Raw genomic sequence first — 8869 nt, 5'->3', positions numbered from 1 at the left:
AGGTGATGAGGTGACCACGTTGTGGTCTATTATAATACCAATCACAGTGCAGGCACACCCGTACACTACAAAATTCCATGTACTGCCACCAAGTAGGTCAGCAACTCCGTGTATCTTAGCAGTGTCATGGATGAAAGCTAACAGGGTATTCATTGATTTGGATACGAATGAGGCACTGTTCAGAAAGGAAAACTTTTCAGAACCCTTCTTATCATATAACCAATTCATGTCAAGGAGGAAACAAAAGTTAATACAACCGCAAAAATCTGCCCAACAACAAACAAAGTTTACAAGTCTAGCAACGTCTTATCAAAAATCAGCAACCATGCAGGGAACCGGGCAAGTTTGGGTATGGCGTACAAAGGTGACCGAGGCACAATTACATCAAAAGCGGAAATACAAAGTTTGGATAAGGCACGACAGCCTAATTCCTATAAAAAAAGAGTCAGAAGAACAGACAAAACACCGAAAATAGACCCAACTACAAAGAAACATAGTCAATCTGTCAAATATGCAACGGACTATATTGGTATGGCGGCCAAAATTGCCAATTCAAAACAACCCAACAACACAAGAAGGGCGGACAAAGATGACAATCGTGTAGCTATCTACAACTGTCAAGGTCAAGCAACATCATGAAAACAGCACGAGGAAACAAACAAAATCCACAACAAAAACTACAAGGATGTATCAGACACAAGTCATAAAGGTAGAAAGAAAGAATGTTCCACCAGATACGACAATATAGACTTCAAAGGAACCACATATGCCAATTCAAAACTAGTGGAAAAAAATCAAACAATGAGCGGCAGAGTTACAACTACTACTTGCAAAGAAAATCTGCCAACCAATTCAAGATACCACAGGAAACCTCAACGACAAATGCCAATAAGCGCATCGCTTATACCTTCCTCCTGCACCGCATAAATTCTTTCTACATGCATTGACTGCACATGCATATAGGGCTATATTACAAGGCCTGCATTAGCACGAGTTCAAACCTATGCACAACACATACCCTTGACGATACCCTGTCGTCCGGGAGGACTCCAATTAGGAGGGGGGGAGGCATTCCAATGTGGACTCGTGTCATATATTAGAGGGCAATGTTTGTGAGCAATTTTTCAACCATTTTTGCGTTTTATTGTGTGATTTTGGGAAAAAGAATATGCCCTTTTAATTAATCAAAATTGGGGACCAAATCATCATTCATGAGCCCCTAGGGATGTGTATAGACTATAAAGAGAGTCAAATCTGGCCAAAAACTGTCTAAAAACAACAAAAAATAGGCCAAGGTTGACGATAATGAGCGAGATTGTACATAGACGAGAGAAAAGTGAGCTACAAAGTGTTTTGCTTTTCATTGGTATTTTTCTAGGTTAGAATTGCTATTTTCGGGTTATTTTGGGATTTATTTACTTTATTTTAACCATTTTCTAGCAAAAATTATAGAAAAAAATCCGTAATCCAGATGGAAACACAAAAGAAGAGATGCCTGATCAGAGCAAGGTAAAGAAGACACAGAAAAAATAAGGATTGCAAAGGTGACAGGGCAAAATGACCACCGTCATGAAGGGACCTCCAACTCGAGAAATCTGCAAAAGTGGTAAAACTGAAGCAACCGAAATCCAAATCAAGAAATTTTCGAGCCTAAACCGCATCTTGCAAAAAGTTATGGCCACAAGTAAAAGATGGGAAAATTTGGTGTCGGAGTGAGAGAGAGAGAGCTCCCTACAGAAGTTGAGACTTCCAGGAGCTCATCCATCGCGCACGGTCACCAGATCGACATCAGATATGAGAGGTATGCTCGTCAACACTGACTCTAAGTATTGTTTACTTCAGTTAGTCGCAAAACCTCGTCAGCATCACAATCACAACCTGTGCACACATACTGTAGAATGGTTGTTAGGGAGACCTAGAGGCCACAAAATGGGACCAAAAGTGAAAGGCACAATGCTAATAGCTTAGGGATCGAGCCTATGACCTCGGAAAGCGTGAAGGAAGCCGCTCAAAAAACCCTAATTTAGCAGGACCTGCAAAAGGGCGACAAAACCAAGGTGATCGAAAATGAGCCAAAATTCATAGACAGCAAGTCAATAACCTCAACAAACCGACTGAAGGGTTAGACTATGAAAAAGTTCGTCAAAACGGAGCCTAAAGTCCCTATCTAACGAAAACCGCACAAAGCGTCACGATACTCTAACGGGTCGACCAAGTGACAAAGTTACACCAAATTCAACAAGGAACATCCAAAGGAGGTCAACTACGAGATGGAATGTGTCCACTCAGGAAAAAAGTTCTTCCACTAGGGAAAATGCCAGCAACATGCCAGAAAGACGTCCAAATGGTCATTCTTGGTGTTTCAAACACCAAAACAACAACTGACTGCTTGGATGGAAGGTCAAAAAAAAGTAAAAGACAGCCGAAATCATACAAAGACCAAAAGCAACCGCGACCATCACCTAAGTGGTCTACTTCGACTTCAGGACTAGCTAAGTGCTGCAAACAAGGAGTACATTCTGCTAAATTGATTAAAACTTGATGTGTGTGTCTAGGAGGGCCTATTAAAACCATGATTGTCAACTAACATAAAAAAACTGGTAAAAATGACAAAGTGCCCAGTCTATCGCGATAGACTTGAACTTACACTTAGACAAGGGAAACTTTGACTTTGGCTTCATGAGGGGTGCTAACAAGGAATGTTAACCACCAATATCAAGTCAAAGTGCAAGAAAAATCCTTTTTGGCTAAAAACTCAGTCTATCGCGATAGACTTGCTACAACAATTATTGGGGGGAAAGACTTTTCAAATTTTTACAAGCTAGACTTGGGGAAGCAAATGAAGGCAGTACACCAAATTTGGTGCCAAGATGGACTCATATGGAAAGCTGAGAAAGACATGCAGACAACTCAGAGTCAGAACAGGACATCTCAAGGGTAGACAGGTAAATTTTACATGTGAGGGGTCAAGAAACCTTGCATCAACTGGGAGAAGGCAGACAGATGGTCACAAAGCCAAAAAATGACAAACTGGCACTAAGTCCCAATCTATAGCGATAGACCAAGCAGAGGGATACTGGACCATCTTATCAAAAATTTGAATTAGCAGTTGTCTTCAACATGATGCAAGATGACCACCCACTAATTTGAGCCCAAAACAACACAAAATGAAGGAGATAGACCAACATCTCCTTGAAGGGAATTTGGAAAAATGGGAGTTGATCGAAAAAGGGGTCACTTGACATTCATTTGAGGTAGAAATGGGGTCTGATCATGTGCAAGGTATGGGAAACCAATTGGTGGAGTCACAACTGCAAAAAAGGACCTAGATCAAAAAAATGCTAGTCTATCACGATAGACTGAGAAAAAGTAGCAAATGGACAGATTTTGAGCTTTGGCTTATGGAGTGACCTTACATGCCATGAGAGCATACACCACACAAAATTTCAAGGCATTTGGACTTGTTCTCCTTCACCAACAACATCAATTTGAAGCCACCAAAGTCGCACAATGGAAGAGCTTGTCTATCTGCTAACATTTTATCTTAACTAGTCTTGGGATTAAGAAGGCTCATCTAGATGCATGATTAAGTGGTAACCAATTTAGGAGAGTAGTACTATGTTTGTGCATTAACTGATAATTGTGATGACAGGATCAATGGAGGCTTCTCCGGGAAAAAGAAAAGGCAAGAACCTGGCAACGGAAGGGGCAGTACCCTATGCACTTCTACCCAATTCTTTAAAGCCAGCAGCCACCTGGATACCTGCAGATGTGCAATAGGCAGCGGCCTTTCAGATATATCAAGGTTCATATGTGGATGACAAAAGAAACTTAGTGGATACAGTGATGATTCCGAAGGAGGCAGAGAATTACTTGAAAAGATCACCGCAAAGGCCATGGCTCAAAAAAGTCGGCTTGTGGAACTTCGTATCACTACCACCAGTAGGGATAGATTTCAAGAGGGTACAACATCTAATAGAGACTATCCAAGAAGATGGAACTTGCAGAGTGGTAGGCATGGATAATGACGTGATGGAGATACAGATCACCAAAGAGATCATCAAAGAGGCATTGAAATTGTCAGATCAAGGAGCAAACATGAGAGAAAGAAGGAAAAACCTCACAGTTTACTTGCAAAAGTCCAAACTACCTTCTTTCAAACTCATAGCAAACCCGGAAGTAAGAGAACTGACACAGATCTACAGTCAGTGTTTGCTGAGCTACAGCAAAAGTCCGCCAAGATACAGTACACCGCACGGGAGCATCTCAACCACACTGACATGGGCTATGGGAATGACCCGTGAGTTCTATATAGATCACGCATCATATCTGTTTGAAGAAATGAAAAAGCTAAGGCAAGACAAACCCAATTACATTGCAAGAGGAGAAGTCCTAACCAGAGTAATATACCATGCCATAGGCGCGGCAGATCAGTTGCCACCTGCCCCTCATCAGAACGACTGGCTGGTATTAAGGGAAAATAGTGAAGACAGATCACAAAGGAAAGTACCGGCATCTATTGACACCATTGGAGGACACAAGCTGGAAAGAGTGACAAGAAGTACACAAGAAAAGATGGAAGAAGAAAAAAGAACTAAAGAGGAAGATGCCCGACTAAAGAAGCGAAAAGCGGAAATGAAGAACAACACCAGGTTGCAGAAGATAGCAAAAATGGAAAGGATGCTAGAAGGGTTTGCTCTAGAAAGATCTCTACGAGGCGATGTAGGCGCCACTTGGAAACCTTCTAGTAGCACTTTCACACTGAGAACGAAGAATAGAAACAACCCAGCTTTTGAGCAGGACTGGTTCGAGAGCTACATCCAAGAAAGAAATGTTAGGAATGAACCAGAATTGCTACTAGAAGAGGAGGATCTCCAAACTTTGAGAGATCAGCTGAGGCCAACTTCGCGTGATCAGGAAACACCGCCGCCATCTCCAAGGCCAGATACAAGTGAAAGGCAATCTAGCCCATCTGTTGAATCTACTTCGCATTCAGAAAACTCACATCGTGATGACAGAGTTCACACACCGCCCAGTGAATAGGAAGAAGAGGAAGAAGAAGAAGAAGGAACAGATAGACACTGAAACACTGGAGCCATATCACAAAGTGATAAAGGAAAGCAAAAGGAGGTGGATCAGACTAAAGATAAAGCTTCTTCCTCTCAAGAAATTGAGCTGGAAGCTACTATAGATGAAGATTTGCAGTCAATGGCGAAAATACTAAACCGAACAAGACTGCACAGTCAATGGTTAGCTGATCAGAACCGGTCCAACAAAATGAAGCTACAAAAAACTGATGAAGAAGTTCTGAGACTGCAAGAGCAAAGGGAGGACACTCTAAAGCTGATCAACATCAGAGATGCTGAAATATTGGGGCTCAAAGGCACAGTAAATCTTCTCAAAGACAATTTACAGGAGTCAGAAGACTTCAATGCCATATATGAAGATACAATAAACATATTCCTTGAAGATTTCAGTGGCAGAGACGAACACATCCAAAAGTTGGAAAAGGAAAAGCAAGATGCGCTGGAGACCATCAAAATTTTGCAAGTCATCATCAATGACTTACAAATTGAAGGCAAAGATTTGAGAGGAGTAACAGATTTCCAAGCAAGAGAAATCGAACGCGCTAAGAAGAAAAAAACGTCGCTACCAACAACACCAGTAGTCCACCCAGAAGAAGAAGTGGCTGCACTAAAGAGGGAGATGGAGTTGGAAAGAAAACAGTGTTTAATGATTGCTGAAAGTGCACTTAGAGCAGAAGATCAACTACAAAGACAAATTTCAGACTTGCAAAGTGAACAACAACAAGGACCAGCTCCTGACAGTGAAATGGAAAGCATTGTTTCCAAATCACTCAGAGAAGAAAATGAAAACTTGCACATCAGGTTAAAACAGTTAGAGGAATCTGCCGCTAAAAAAGAAATGGAATTTCAAGCTCTACAAATCAATAGTAGAACAATGGCTGCACAAATCGCAAGTCTACAAAGTGCAGGGCAACACCAAGGACACGTACGAGTGCACATGGAGCCAGCAACAATGAATTTGGCTGGACTCGCCGAAGTATATGGGGGTCAAGATGAGTACGAGGATGATTCAGATGAATAGGAGGCACCAGATATGCAGACGGATCAAACCGGCTCCAAAGACCAAGAGACAGAAGAAGATTCAGTCACGAAATTGGAAGAGCAGAGGCTGGCCGAGCAGATGGAAAAACAAATAGAAATGATATGGTACAAGGCTATGCAACTCAAAAAGTAGTTGCTACAAGGGCTTTCCAGATCGGGCAAAACAGCAGCAGAGCTACGGAAGGAATGGAATGCACCTATGTTACCCTATGCTCTGCTGAAGTTCGAAACTCTAACACATCAACGGCAGCTCGAAAAAGAAGAACAAGTGCCAGTGTTTGAAGGAGAAGTACAAGATAGGGAACAACAAAACAGAATAGTGGACAGCCAGCCAAAGTGGAGGTGTCAATGGCTATTGGATCACCCTAATAACCTGATCCACTTAGTCAATTCACCGCCTGAGCTGAGGAATGACAGAATGGTTTGCCCCACTCCCCGAACATACACCTACAGCCAACATAAAGCACTACAGAGCAGAAATCCGACATGGCTGAATTATCCAGTAATGCCAGGGCCAGCAGAGGGAGAGAGAATATCCGGTTCTTACATGGTAAAAACCCTGCAGGGCGCCATAGTAGAATTCGGAGGCTCTCCTGACCTATCCTACAAGATGCTATGTAAGATAGCTCGAACATTTTTGGCCTTTCTCACAGTCTTCTCAGAAAACTGGACATCAGAGTATATGAATACTGAAAGAATCATCTCAGAGTTGTCATATGATCTAAGTGGGCCACCGACAGAGCCAGTATTGTATGCCTATTTCAAACGGCTGATGTTTCTGCCAAGCTACCATCTCCAAACCTTTGAAGAAGCATTTTACACGGGCTTCTTCATGTACAAGTCAAAAAATTTTGGCCCATTAATAGCAAGTGAGTCTATGCGCTATGACGCGTTTCTACATCAAATCACCCAAGAAAGACGACAACTGTTAAGTATGGAGCCTGATTTACCCTTGTAATTTTCTGTGGTAAAAGCGCACATTTGTAAGGCCCCCATTATGAGGAGAAGCCATCGTGCGTGAAGGAAAATCACTCACCGGAAAGCAAAATTTTCACGGACAAGAATCAGGGGCAACTTTAAAGGCATCGGGGGCGGAGGCCCCCGACACTTTTTTTTTCCGCCGGAATATTCTTTTTCGCCGGAATATTATGGCCGTACGGCGGCCGAAAAGTGGTCAGAAAACAACCGGTTGGTTGGCCGGTGGCCGGTAGTCAATGGCCGATGGCCAGTGGTCGGAAGCCAATGGCCGGTGGTCGGTGGTCGGAAGTCAATGGCCGGTGGCCGGTGGCCGAATTCAATGGCCGGTGGTCGGAAGTTAATGGCCGGTGGCCGGTGGTCGGAAGTCAATGGCCGGTGGCCGATGGCCGAATTCAAAAGCGGACTTGTCTTCTCAAGGGAGGCAACACATGGGCGGATTAGAGGGTCCGATTTGGACTTATTCGCACAAGGGCGGCTACACATGGCTACACATGGCCATTTCTACACACATTTCATATTGTGAAGTTGATACAACAAGGTGAGTGTGAGGTGGTGAGAGTGAACCAAGGCGGGAGCTCCATTAAGGGTATAATCCCTTTGTAAACTACTTCTTGTTTTGAAGTACTCAAGCCATTGAGTGGCTGCTTTCCCGTGGACGTAGCCCACATTGGGTGAACCACGTATATCGTGTGCACTCTCTCTCTCTCGCTCTCTCTCTCTCTCTCTCTCTCTCTCTCTCTACTCTATAATCTCGTGTATATAAATCTGTCTCTCTCCATTAAGTAATCTACTCAATTATCTATTTAGCTACGTCTTATTTCCTAACAATTGGTATCAGAGCAAGGTTTGCTCGTAGCTAAATTATCTCAAGGAAAGGATTCCTTGAATTGAGTGGGAGTTATGGCGGAGGAAGGGAAGCTCAATATTGAGAAGTTTAACGGCAAAAACTACCAACATTGGAAGATGCAGATTGAAGACTATCTCTACCAGAAAGATCTCTACGAGGCGATGTAGGCGCCACTTGGAAACCTTCTAGTAGCACTTTCACACTGAGAACGAAGAATAGAAACAACCCAGCTTTTGAGCAGGACTGGTTCGAGAGCTACATCCAAGAAAGAAATGTTAGGAATGAACCAGAATTGCTACTAGAAGAGGAGGATCTCCAAACTTTGAGAGATCAGCTGAGGCCAACTTCGCGTGATCAGGAAACACCGCCGCCATCTCCAAGGCCAGATACAAGTGAAAGGCAATCTAGCCCATCTATTGAATCTACTTCGCATTCAGAAAACTCACATCGTGATGACAGAGTTCACACACCGCCCAGTGAATAGGAAGAAGAGGAAGAAGAAGAAGAAGGAACAGATAGACACTGAAACACTGGAGCCATATCACAAAGTGATAAAGGAAAGCAAAAGGAGGTGGATCAGACTAAAGATAAAGCTTCTTCCTCTCAAGAAATTGAGCTGGAAGCTACTATAGATGAAGATTTGCAGTCAATGGCGAAAATACTAAACCGAACAAGACTGCACAGTCAATGGTTAGCTGATCAGAACCGGTCCAACAAAATGAAGCTACAAAAAACTGATGAAGAAGTTCTGAGACTGCAAGAGCAAAGGGAGGACACTCTAAAGCTGATCAACATCAGAGATGCTGAAATATTGGGGCTCAAAGGCACAGTAAATCTTCTCAAAGACAATTTACAGGAGTCAGAAGACTTCAATGCCATATGTGAAGATACAATAAACGTATTCCTTGAAGATTTC

This window comes from Adiantum capillus-veneris, chromosome 8 (assembly GCF_014529385.1).
Source record: "Adiantum capillus-veneris isolate H3 chromosome 8, ASM1452938v2, whole genome shotgun sequence".
NCBI lineage: Eukaryota > Viridiplantae > Streptophyta > Polypodiopsida > Polypodiales > Pteridaceae > Adiantum > Adiantum capillus-veneris.
The sequence above is the reverse complement of the archived record's forward strand: the minus strand, read 5'-3'. Positions refer to the sequence as shown.